At 40.6% G+C, this 14,108-nt stretch overlaps 1 long non-coding RNA gene across 1 annotated transcript; it reads left to right on the plus strand.

The window, feature by feature from the left end:
• Positions 1-3,848: 3,848 nt before the first annotated feature.
• Positions 3,849-8,112, plus strand: LOC145448453 (uncharacterized). The gene is made up of 2 exons (XR_013917919.1): positions 3,849-6,867; positions 7,553-8,112. It is a non-coding gene; the product is annotated as an uncharacterized LOC145448453 (long non-coding RNA).
• Positions 8,113-14,108: the final 5,996 nt, after the last annotated feature.

The following is a 14,108-nucleotide window of genomic DNA, read 5'->3' on the forward strand; positions in this document are numbered from 1 at the left end:
AATCTCTTCCGCGAAATCATAACACATGCTACTAAGGATATCCTGATGATTGATTCGTGGCAAGACGAATCAGATTCGGATATCAATTGCAATGAAAAAACGAAAATAATAGAATATGGCGGTCCACTTCCGCATGGCACACTTCTTGGATGAGCTGTCACGGAGCAACAAACAGCAGTTCCGTGAGGACCAAAAGAAGACGTATATTTTGTCGTGAGAAACAAAGAAAATAGAAAAAGGAAAGACGACAGCCTAAAATATGCCTTCATCGATGATTGCGGAGCTTCGTGCGAGCATAATAGGGTCCGGTCCACTAAATTACATCAAATGGTTTGACAGTGACTTTTCAAAATTTGTATTCAAACGTGATGGCAAGTTATGTGATCGAATTAGGAAAGGGAAGACTTACATTTGGCCGGAGGTACCTGAATTCAATGGTGCAAAAAACGAAGTACATCCTATTCGAGATCGGTGTTTATCATTGTAAAAGTAAAGTCAATCGCTCATATCATATGAAAATTACTTGGTTGATCGGACATGAATCGGAGATCGAATTGTATGAATTCATGGGCGTCTTTCCTGGGTACGCGCCTCATGGCAATGCTGCATCTGCCGGGATATATCTGAAGACCTCACCACAGCTTCAAATATATTCCATCCAAAAAGTGCACAAAATGCTTATGACAGATCCAGATTTTAAACCAAGCAGCCAATTAATCAACAGCAAATTCGAGACCAGAAAAAATACAGAAAGTGAAAGAATTTCCAATCGAAGTGTGTCAGCGGAACAGGAAATAAGGTATCGGACGATTATATCTGAAGACCTCACCACAGCTTCAAATATATTCCAGCCTAAAAGTGCACAATATGCTAATGGCATATCCAGATTTTAAACCAAGCAGTCAATTAATCAACAGCAAATTCGAGACCAGAAAAAATACAGAATATAAAGGAATTTCCAATCTAAGTGTGTCAGCGGAACAGGAAATAAGGTATCGGATGATTATCACAGCAAGTATGTATTCAGCATGATTACCAATCACCCGTACAATCTTGTGCTGTAGATAAAGAAGAACCGTTCTGCGCTTCTCTGTAGATACCAGAACAAATTGCGGAAGTTGAACAATTCTGTTTTACTGGGGATACTCCGCCACCAGTCGATAAAACATATAATCATGGGATAATATACGCAACAGTATTGGGGTTCAAAAATTTGAGCATCATGAAAAGAGATACGGGCCAATCCCCTACATTCTTGGGCCCAATATTCCTACACACTAAATCGTGCAGGTCATCATTTTCTATACTTGTTAGCCAGTTGCGAAGGGAGTTTTTAGCTGCAGATAATTCAACAATTGGAACCAACGACGAGCGAGCAATGTATAATGGCTTATTGGATGGCCTGCCTGGTGCTTCCCACATTCTCTGCTATAGCCACACCAAAAGAAACATTGCTGATCATTTGATAAAGATCGTGGCAAATAAAACCATTCGTCAAATAGAATATTGGACCGACAATCAAATTCCGAAGGACTGTGTACAAATAATAATTGTGAAACTGCGAATTTATGATCAAGGTACAGGCACAATTGCAAAAATGTAAATCAACTAAATTGATTGATCTTCTCCACAAAATGGCCACGACCATGTATTTGGACGTTCAGAGGACATTTTACGATCATGTAAGTATCGACTGAAGGATCAGTACCTGAAATATGAATCAAATTCATACGAATGGGACAATAAGTCGGAAAAGCCTTCCTTTTCCAAGTTTCTTGCGGGACCAATATTGGGCGTGAACGCTTTGCATGTTTCATCCGATGGAAAGCTACGCGCCACTGGTCTCAATAAGAATGCCGGATCAAAACCCGGCCGCAGCCGCAGAAAGAGGAAGGAAATAGGAATTTTCAATTGATATTATTTCAAGGTTTATATTTTTTGCTCAGATTTGATTTGTTCAGGGGTTGCTTTTTTCCGTTTCGTAAACAATCATTTTTTTCATGTGAAAAATCATGTTGCCTGTTGCTACTTTTGTAACAGCATCACACACAAGTGTTGTAACATTTTAACAGCGCTTCAATGATGCTGCTCCCCAAGAAGCGAATCCTAAACTATTTTGATGGATGGGTTTTGCACTGTGATGGGGTGTATTGCAGAGAAGCCAGGTTACAATATTACGAACGTGTGTACCGGATTGCGACTGGCAATGCCCGGGAGCACGATCTTGATCACAGTTTCGTTTTAAATTGTTGAGTCACTGCATGAAGGCTCCGTCCGTCACGGATGTGACTTAATACGCACTGGATCAGTTTATTGTTTATGGCCACTACTATGGACGAGTTGGACTTAATAATACTCAACTTATGCACTATATCCTCCTGTCGAGGCAGAATACTCCAGATGTGGTATCGTGCTGTCGACGTCTACAATAACACAGAACTATTGACAAATCACGCCACTTGACGTCTGAAGAAGAAGACTCTTGACGATTTCGGCAATGAGGATGATTTTTTAAATGTTGTGTCGCCTTACACTATAATTGTTACTGGGAAAAGGCCAGATTATGCCAGGGCGTATGGCTTACCCTGAACCTGCCCGAGCAATCAAAGTCCACAAAAGAAAGTACTCGAAAACACCCGAAATTCCGGCCAAAGCTAAAAATTTATTCGTCCATAAAATGGTTATGGCTGCAGCATCATCTCTACCATTGGATTGCAGAGGTATAGTAGTGCTTTCAAGTTCATTTTGGTATAACCAACATCATCTTTTCTAAATGGTAGCAAATTGGCAAATCTCGATCGATAACAATCATTCATCTGTTGAAAAAGATACAATTCAATCAGAAGCATTATTCCAGAGCTAAGGTACGAGATAAATCGATATTGTGGATCAGTTCTAGGCTCAGCAAAAGTTTCAGCAAATTGATCAGATTTGTGTACTGCACCACCCTAACAACAAGAAAATTTAGCACAGAATTACAATCGATGAGTTAATCAACATAAAATTAGTTGAAATTTATGGATGGCAAGTTGCTTGTGACAGGAGAATTGGCGTATTGCAAATTGGACTCATGGTTGAGTAAGTTTGAGCAAGTGGTAGTGCCAAACGCACACGCTAAACTACAAATGTATATAGGATTGAATAGTCTTGCACCATGTTCTGGTTGTCAAAATCAATGTCATGGAACCCAACAGGATCTAATTTTGACATGGGATAGAACTAAAGTTGCGGCCAGCAGCATTTATCGATCCCCAGCCTGCAAAATGTTGGGCAAGTACCATCTGCGCTGCGAGCTCAAAATCACTGCAACACTAGAAAATCTACTGATCATCCCCGTAATGTTATCCCATGTTGCAGAATTTGCTATTTCTTGTGGTACTTTCTTGTAAATCGGTTATTGCCCATATTTTGGTTCTTGTAAATCGGTTATTGCCCATATTTTGGTAAATCGCTCATTTCAGTCCGTGACGCACCTGGCCTTACAGGCGAAAAGCGTCACTCATCTTTTCATCAATAATTATAATAATAATCTTCGCTGTAAGGTCTTTTTATAATTGAGCTTGAAATCCAGGAACGGCAACGTACTAGGGGATATATACATGTGAAGAATGCCTTAGTCGTTTTGAACCCAACAATTCCATTGATTGGCAGGATCCTACTGCTCTGGAAGTTGAGGAATTATCATCAGATGAGCTGGTGTCGAGAGACAGTCTTTCGTATGACTTGACAAAGTTTTGAAATAAATTTCAAGCGATCGGTGTCGTAAACTAGTACTGAATAAATACACAATGACTTGATCCTAATACTGCTTTGTACAGGGCGCGAGTCAGCATTCCAGTGATCATGTAGATTGGCAGCAGCTGTTAAGCGAAAACGAATTGCCTAATGCTTCTGTAGGCAAATATGGTCGCAGATTTCAGACGGATGTAATTCGGTGGGCTATCGAGCTGTTTTCCAGATCTACATCAGCATACAAATATGTGCAAGAATCAAAAATAGTGACATTACCATCTGAAAGAACCATACAAAATTATAGGTGAGTATACCAGTATCCCGTAGCTGACTAACTATCTCATGTATAAGTAGCAGGGCTACAATTCAGTTTAATAAAGAACAAATGTTTTCTAATTAAATAGCCTACACAGCGAACGTCATTTTGTGTGTGATAGAAATTACAATAAAACCAACATCAGGATTGAACCTTGCAGATGCCACGGACATTGAGCAGGTAATGCACACTCACTCGTACAAGTCTACCAGCGTACTTCACTTTGGATGAAATGAAAAGTATACACTGAAACCGGTACACATACCCATGAAAATAAATAACTGAATGTTCAAATTTAGTACGCGAGAATTCGGTGGTGAAAGAAGGAAGACTAATTGGGTTTGTGGATTCAGTGAGAAATGTGAAATTGAAAGTCCCATACTGGGTAATTGATGCTATATATCATGCGTCAACAATTAAATCAAGCTCCAACATCATAGTTATCTATGTCCGTACAGTTAGAAAAGAAATTTAATAACATGTTGCATGGTACTTGTCTCATGCCCTGACGCCTGGGGATTTGGCATTTACTTCTGGGACGTCCTCTAGGAATGCGAAGCAAGAGGCTTAAATATCAGAGATGAGCGGATTTGAAATTTCGATGTCCTAATCCAATCCAAATTCGAACCTTCAAATCCAAATCCTAATCAATAAATTTTTCATATTCAAGTCCATGTCCAATCCTAATCCAACTCCAACTAGAAATTCAGAAAAATACTAATTCATGCAATGGATGGATTCGAAAATTTTCTTTCACAACCAGCGATTCACTTGATTCAAGATAACTTAGTAACCATAAGTACATTAATAACTGATCTGAATAAAGTTTGGCGCCATTCGCAACACGACATTTCAATCTCCCAGAAAATAGGTAAATCCAATCCAAATCCTAATCCGATCTGAAAAAAATGTCTAATCCAAGTCCGACAAAATTTCACAAATCCTGTTTTTTCGAATCCTAATCCTAATCCATGCTCATCTCTGTTAAATATACATACAGTGGTAGCTGATGCGTTGTCGGTAAACCGAACTGTCTTCAAACTGATAGCTTCGGTTCAAAAGATTCCTCTCGGAGGCTACTTTACCGCACCAAATCCGTATGCAGCAGATCGTCCAAAATTCCTATGCTCTGGTCCTCCACATCTCATCAAGGTCAGTAATGCGTAGATCATGGATTTGAACAGTTAATTGTATGATTCAATTTCATTCAGACGACCAGGAACTCGCTATTCTCTTCCAAGCCTGGTAGCTCCAGATATATGAATCTGCGGGGAAATGACATTTTGTGGGGGATGTAGTGAAACTTTACGAGTTGGAACGATCGAGTATCGCGCTTTACCAGTCAGGAATTACCCAGGCCCGTGTGAAGTTGAACCCGAGAACCAAAGTAATCTGGTGCAATTACATGTAACCATCAGAGTAGTAGACAAGCACCTTTCCATATAATACCAGATAAATGTACGATTAGCAGCAGGCATATTGAATAACAAGGTTGGAAATTGTCTCAAAAAATGGGCTATGGCGGTACAGCGGATTTTGTGCTGATAATGGAGAGGTAGGCAAATTCCCCTCGGTATACTTGTGCAAAATCTGAAATTATAGCCTGATTGGCCTATCGGATCACCTACTAAAGGAAATGCCAAGAATTGCTCTAGGCACCTTTACTCAAGATGTTCTTGGAGGCATTTTTCGGAAATCTTGTAAGACGTGATTTGGCATCCACAGAGAGAGAGAGAGAGAGAGTCTTTATTTTTCATCAAACCAAAATACATAACACACGGCAGTGGTGGTGGTACAGAAAATATGCATGCACAGTATTCGGTATTAGATAGGAATGATCGATAAGACCGTGAGGGTCATCTAGTCTGATCACACCAGCATCAAACAGGTACACTTGACTCTAAACAGTCTGGCTGTAAAAAAAGTTACAGTAGTTAAAAAAATAAAATAGAAGAACAATTAAACGATGGTAGCAAATGATCAATGAAGCAATGTCTGGGCGAGGTAGGGCAACAGTGTTAGTGTAGCGATAAGAGGCTATCAAGTAGGGCTTTTTTGAATCTATCATAAGGCAATTCACGGATATGTGGCGGTAATGCATTCCAAATGATAGGTCCCGAGTAGTCGATAGATCTCTTAGTTAGGTTGCTATTGGGTTGGGGTAAGTAGATATTCCCCTTTGACGAGGATCTCGTGTAATGGGAATGGACATTTTTAGCAGGTATGAAAAAGTCATCAAACACAGGAGGCAGACTATTGGAAAAATATTTGTGAACAACTTTTGATACTTCGAAGCGATATAGCTCATCAACTCGCAAAATTCGATGCTTACGGTAGTAAGGCGATAAATTGGTACGTAAAGGTACAGATGAGATCAGCCGTATCGCACGGTTTTGCAGGGTTCGAATTCTGCACAGAAATGTTTTGCATGCACTTCCCCATACTACGATTCCATATTGCAGGTGAGAGTGGAAAAGAGAAAAATATATGGTTCGTAGTATTGACCTGGAAACCAAAGATTGCATACGGGTCATTATTCCCACACACCGAGCTAGTTTTGATATTGTGCATTCAATATGCTGCTTCCAAGACATTTTAGCATCAATAGTGACACCGAGATATTTTGCTGAGTCACATATGGAGATTTGTTTATGATTGATGTTCACAGTGAAACTATGATTGACATTATTTAAAAGGAGCATCTCAGTCTTATCTGCATTCAAGCTTAGTTTGTTTGCTTGGAGCCATCTCGACACTTTTGGGAGTTCCCTATTCACGGATGCATGCAAGTCATTGCCAGTGTTGGAGGTTATGAAGAGGTGAGTATCATCAGCAAATAGGGTTGTGCGGAATAAAGATGCATTGACAATGTCGTTAATATAAGTGAGGAAAAAAGTCGGTCCAAGGACTGAGCCTTGTGGGACTCCACAAGTTATATCTCTGGTAGTCGATCTTAATGTCCCCAGTTTAACAAATTGTTTGCGATTTGCCAGGTAGCTTTCAAGTAGAGTTGCTGCAATACCCCTGATTCCATAGTGTTCTAGCTTGTATCTTAAGATTCTGTGGTTAACTGTGTCGGAAGCTTTGCGGAGGTCGATAAAAATGCTGCAGCCACTTTTTTTTGCTTGATGGTTTTGTAATAGTCCGTTACAATTGATAGTATTGCATGGTTGGTGTTGTGGTTTGATCTGAATCCATGCTGGGTTGGAGACAGTACTGCATTCAATTCAAAAAATTTTTTGAGTCGGCAGTCAATCAGTTTTTCAAAAACCGTGGCAAGATTTGGCAGAACAGATATTGGTCGGTAGTTAGAAATTAGCTTTTTACAGCCTTTCTTAAACACTGGCATTACTCTGGCAGTTTTCAGTGCATCTGGGAAAATGCCCAGACGTATCGACTCATTAAAGAAAATGCATATAACATCACCAATAATATTAAAGACTAGCTTCAGAAAGTGCGTTGGGATGAGATCGGGTCCTACTGCTTTGCTACTTTTCATTTCAGATAGTATGATGGCAACTTCTCCTTCACTTGTCGGCTCAAGAAAAATGGATTTCTGAGGGCCAGGACTTAAGTACGAGAGAAAGTCATCGGAGGAGTTTGGTATTGAAGCTGCAAGATCCGGACCAATGTTGCAAAAATACTGATTGAACTTTTCTGCTACTGCAAGCTGGTCTTTGATCATGTTGCCATTCTCGAGTAGCTCGATGTCAGCAGCACTCTTGGGAGCATTACCTTTAGTTAGGTTGATAATTTCTCCAATGGTTTTCCATGTGTTCTTGGGATCCTTGGAGCACTCTTCGAATCTTTTTTGGAAGTATGCCTTTTTGGCATTTTCTTTCATATGCGTCACTTGGTTTGCATATTTTTTGTACACTTTTTTGCCTTCACTTGTGCCTTGCAGATAGTAGTGTTTATGCATCCAATCCCTTGTTTTGATCGCAACTAGTATGTCATGACCAATCCAGGGTTTCGATTTCAAGCGCCTTGCATTGCGGTTGACTTTCCTAATTGGGAAAGATGTGTCGCGGGCTGCCCGCAGTTCCTCAATAAATTTTTCAAAGTGGCGATTGTAGTTGTCAATTGTGAGTGGAGGAGTTTTGTAGTTGTTGAAGGTATTGCTGACAATTTCAATATACTCCTCAATACCGCGTGGGTTCAAGGGCGTTCGAGATTCAAATTCTTTAGCACATTGTGGCAGGACCAATTTCATGTGGCAGATGATGGGATAGTGATCAGTCATACTGTGTTGGAGCACAAAAGGGGACAGGTGATATTGATGAGTGTTGCAGTAGAAGTGATCTAGTAGAGTTTTGGATTGGTCAGCTATTCTTGTGGGTTCAGTAATTATCTGAGCTATTCCATAAGAATCAAGCATTTCACGGTACCTTGTGTTGAAGTTGGTGGTCTTCAGCAAATCAATATTTATGTCTCCCATAATAAATATTTGTTCGTTAGCTGCCGTTAACGTTTCCAGTATATTTGAGAATTCGTCAAGAAAAGTCTCTTGCTTTGTTCCTGGGTGTTTGTAGATGACTGCCACTGTGAGAGCTTTTTGTACATTGTAACAGAAGGCTCGTTGCCGAACTCAGGGGCTCCAGGTAACAGAAGGCTCGTGGTGCCTGAAGCTAATGCGTAGCTGATGGCGACTTGCTATCCTGTCGTTGTGAGTATTCTTAGCCGGGCAGATGCACTCGTTACAGATGTATTTCGGTGAAGCGTACGTCGATGTTGCGTAGATGAATCTCAAGTCTCAAGGGGAGACTTGAGAGAAAACGTGGGTTTATATACCCGAAAATGCGTAACAATGAATGCGATTGTAATGCGTTAGCCAATGAGAACGGGTTGGTAAAGTTCTAGTGACAGGAAAAAGGCAGTACTCTAGCTAGGACTATGTTTGGCGTAACAATGCCTACGGAGCTTGCGCAATCTAGAAGAGATAGTAGCGTTCTAATGGTTGACATGATATAGTGAAATCCTAATACACGCAAAGTATATTTCCTTCATAACGGATGCCTGGCGTTAGCTAGGGACATTGGGTTAAAAGGACCAGCGGTTCGCTACAACATGCACTCTGACAAATATATATTCTACGCCTTCGGTTTCAAATTTTACGTCGGGCATCATGTCATATCTCACACCTTCGTTGATGTATAGTCCAACACCTCCAACACCACATGTACGTTTGCGATAATTAATTTTTTCGTCACTCAGAGACAGCTTGGAAGGCGGTGTCAAAATCGAGACGTATCGCAAGTCGAGTACAACATCCACCACATGACGCAGAAGCGGGCATTGAAAAGATCTGCCGAGGCCATCATACACAATAAATGAATTTGACGTTGCAGTACCTTTCGTCTTCCAGGGATTGATCTTGTAGAATAGGATTTGACTTTTCTCAAAGCGGCAGGCAGTGCGCTATTGCAGATGTAAAGCTTCTTGGAGGTACGGAACTCCAATATACAATACGTATGCAATTGTATTTCTGAGTTGATAGATGATTACGAGTCTGGTAATTACCGGAGTCATGGTATACTCAGAGTTGCCGACCTAATTCAGTACGAGACGGCAAAGATGATGCACACCATCTTACACACAAACGGGTTACACTTCAATTCGCAATTTACAACTTTTGCGAAAACTCATGGGTATGAAACTAGACAGGTATCGAGAAATTCTATTTAGCTGCCTCTCCTGTCCAGATCTTCATCCCGCAATAGTTCACATTTTGTCGGTGCGAAAACGTGGAATGATCTCCCTGCATAGCTGATACCAATACCGCCATGGCAGTTGAAAAAATATATAATAAGAATTATCTACTCCAAACGCACTGTTGATTTTTTTCTTTTATGCAATGCTTGTTCTAATGTTATCCTTTCCGAATGTTGACTCTACGTATATGTGTGTGATTACTAGGGCCATTTTTATATGACCTTAAAAAATCACTCATGGAACTGACGAGTAAAACATGAACAACATAACAGTAATACTCAACCATTTTTGTTTTAAACCACTTTTGTAGTAGTTTCATGTAGTGTGGAATGTTGGAGTCTTTAAAGTTACGATTTGGAGGTAAAAATGACTTAAGTAAGAGAAATGAGCGCTCCACGGACGCTGATGTGGGTTGATTGACACTTTTGCAGTTTAGCATACAGCGCTGGTGAAATGTCTTGTCTTTGTAGCTCCATAATTTGTTCCACATCGTTTTCGTCCAATCGGTTCTTCATGTAATTTTTGAGCTGAAGCGGATCTTTTCCGAATTCCGGGGCATATAGATCAGCATGGGCCTCTCTGATAGTGTACGTTACATTTTCAGTATCAAGTTCGAAATATTGTGGTAGTGGAGGCATATTTCTGTTAACTCTTCAACTTTGGATCGTTCACTGAATCTTAGACGCTCTTCACACTAACTCCTTCAGCTTCCCATGTGTTGACTATTTCTTTCACTTGTGGAAGTCTCGGAACTTGAAATGACGTCCCACTTCAGTGCACAGAAATAAAACAGATTGTGTAGCAACATAATGTGTGACCTCATAATGCAATGTGTGACCTCGTAGGTCTGCGACTGTAATGTTATGTAGGCTAACCTTACAGTTTGCCTTCGTTCAATCGGAAATTGCCTTACTTTCTTAGTGCGTAATAGGCCTTTTGCAGGACTTCGATCACGTGACTAGATACGCATAGCAACAACAAATTGGTTAGCAAGCTACTTTCTCGCGCACCTGCTACAATGCTAAATATAGCTTAGTGTACTGTTGATTTCTGGTTGTAAACGTTTCGGAAATTTTTTGTAGAAGTCATCAGAGATTCACCTATGCTAGATTTCAATCCTGTACAAAGCACATAGAATGATATCGTCAGAATTACGCAGAAATCCGTCGTTAACGTAGCCATATTTCGGATACAGTATATTATCGTTTTCGGGCTGTAAACGTTAGCAAGTGTCATGGAGATGCGCAAGGATTCAAATATGTTGGATGTCTTTGATTCATGAACTATGTAAACTCCTTGCGTCAAAATGATCGACATTGTAGCCGTTATTTGGTAGTCAACTATGATTTTATGACATAAAATTCGACATTGCAGGATATTGACTGCGTGATATTTATTGCAGCATTAAGTTAGGTGTGGATAGTATACTATAGTTGTACTGTAGCGGTAGTTGGTAATCATTGCAGCATTTTGATGATTGATATCGATTGCAATATATATAGGATACTGCTATTTTTAAGCCTAAGAGACAATGACTGCCAGTGCCAGTACCTTGATGTGTTATGAATTCATGCAACGTGCTACATACCACATATATATTAAATATCCTAAGCTATTGTATGACTTCTCAGGTGAACAATTCAAAATATTTAGACCTCTGCACCTATATTACAAGTTATTGATCATTCTGTCATGCTGCCAAGTGCCACTACCCGAAGGAAAATGATCATCAGCTCCAATTGAGGGTGAAACAAACTGTCCCAGGGCCTGGATTACTTGATTGATTGCCTGGATTGGATTACTTCACTCTATGGCACAGTGCAAATATCTTGAGTTTCAAGACATGTGGCTATACCAAATGCATACGGATTAATGATCTGATGGATTATCTCAAGAGAGCCGAACATAGGCAACTAAGAAATTGATGATGCCTTCGTCAAGCATTCAGCCTGGATCCAATTATTATCACCACATAAAATTTGGTCATGCGGTGGAAGGCAGTGTGGTTTCATGCCAACAGAAAATGTCAGCAGATGATCTGACCACTGACTTACTGTCCTGAACTTCTTTCCCGATGTTGATGTCTGCTTTGAAAATGATATTTCACTTGTTTACAGCAAGACAAGCGCTCTTCCGTGGATGCTATGAATTTGTCTAGACAAGTGGCTATGGAGGTAGAGGAAAATACATAGGCATAACAGTCTCGGCAGGTATTGAACTTGATAAGGTTAACATCCATTTTTCTTCAACTATTTCTTATGCTCTGGGTATCGAATGCACAAAAATTAATAAATCGATCTTCTTTGCAAGTTTATTTGTAAATTCAATGAATCAAAGAATATCATAAGTTCAGAATATTACGGAGTCAATGCGAAAGAAACAATGTTAGTCGTCTTGAGAGGATGTTTCTGAGTAGGTTGAGCCAATACACAGAGGGGGTCAGCAACGAAATACTATTTTACCTGAGTACTAGCGTCATTATGAGTTTAGGCTACTTCCACTTCTACTTGACACTTTTTAGGTGGTACTTTTTTGTCAGTTTTGGGATTTTGTCAACTAGAAAGTAGCTTTGGCGAATGATTGCATCCCCTTCAAGCGTGAGGTTGTCATAACCCAGCAAACACCCAATTGTCGTGGGCTATCCGAGTTGGGTCCGAGCCGTGTCCGAGTGTCTGAGTGTCCGCTTGGACATGCGGGGGCATATACTAGGCTATCCAGGTTAAGAGTTGTCCGGTTTGAATATCCAAGGACATACCTACAGACAAACGTTCAGGATAGTCCACTGAAATTCCAAATCAAATATCCTATGGATATCACAATCTGACAGTGTGCGGATATTTTCCCGTTGTCTCAGCTAAAAAGTCAGCATCTCATGTTCCTATGCTGATAGGTGCCCATATTCCATCCTTTCGAGACATTTTGAGGTGGTTCGAAAGAAAATCACACATTCACACGATTTTTCGCATATGCGCCATGTCGTCAGATTGCGTTTTTCAGTCGCATGCGCTCGATCGGTCGGCAGAGATGGCGTCTGCGCACATTGAATCTGTATTTCGTTATGAATTGATCAGGATCATGCTTGTCTTGACGGGAATTATATGCTGGTAATGAGGAGTTGATGCATGGTATATTCTCTTTCGGTCTTTTATTTCGAGCATGTAATAAACTTTGCAATTTTTTTACTGCAGTATGGTGTTAAACCGAAGTTCCTGTGCTGAACATCAATGAACAGTGAACACTGAACGGTGAACATTGTTAACAATTGTCGCGGCGCGGGCTTCGTGGATGAGATCATAAATGCTTTTCTCCTATATGCGCAATGCCTCAGTGCACACAGTCACGTCATTCAAATTTTCATCTGGGAAGTTCGAACTTTGAATGACTGCCAGCAGCGAGAAGCAAGTGTTATCTTCTGAAGTGTCTTATTTATGCACTCAGCACTTCGCTATTGAAGTAGAGCTATGCATGGTCTAAGGCAGGGGTGGGCAAACTTTTGAGCTCGCGGGCCGCATTCAACATCTGAATCCATTCGCGGGCCGCACTATATAAAATGGGATGATAAACCAAAACGCAATATAGGTATTTGAATATATAGTGAGGACATGGAGATAATATTTAAAACAAACCAAACATTGTTTTGATGATATCGTACCCGCGTCAGAAATGTAGTGGCGAGATTTCATATGCTGGTCGACCTCAATAACCAATTTGTCAAAACTATACAGATGAAAGTCGGTTGTCCCGATTCTTAGAACAGGTGAAATTTAAATCTGTGAGCAGCGAATTTTTTCAGTGCAGCTCAGCTTCGCGCCCCACTTCTGATGCTTTCACGCCCCTCAGTTTGAGAACCACTGTCTTAGAATTATCATGGTGAAATATACTAAGAAATAGTTTAATCAAGTCTGTGCATTATTTCGATTTTTAGTACCCATTTTATCAATATTTTTAAAGCGTTTCTTTAGACTCTCGCGGGCCGCACAGAACGGTGTTGCGGGCCGCATGCGGCCCGCGGGCCGTAGTTTGCCCACCCCTGGTCTAAGGTGTTACTATTTGTTCCTGCGGTGGATAACATTCGCGATCATTTAAAGACGCGCAGAGCTTTTTTCTCCGACGCCATGTGGTCGAGCGGGAATATTACAGATGATTAGCGTTTTTCACCCGCATGCGCAATTGCTCACTGCGCAGTACACACACTCCATGACTCCACGTGATTCAGGCGACCGTCTGGTATGGTTGACTAAGCAGCTCTCATCGCCGGGAAGCATTCTCAACCGCTTGGCGCCATGCACATAGATTGGTGATCAACTTGCTACGTATATAGTCAGTAGACAATCATATGCAATAATGC

This window comes from Botryllus schlosseri, chromosome 10 (assembly GCF_051294905.1).
Source record: "Botryllus schlosseri isolate E-star chromosome 10, Bs_hap1, whole genome shotgun sequence".
In the NCBI taxonomy this organism is placed as follows: domain Eukaryota; kingdom Metazoa; phylum Chordata; class Ascidiacea; order Stolidobranchia; family Styelidae; genus Botryllus; species Botryllus schlosseri.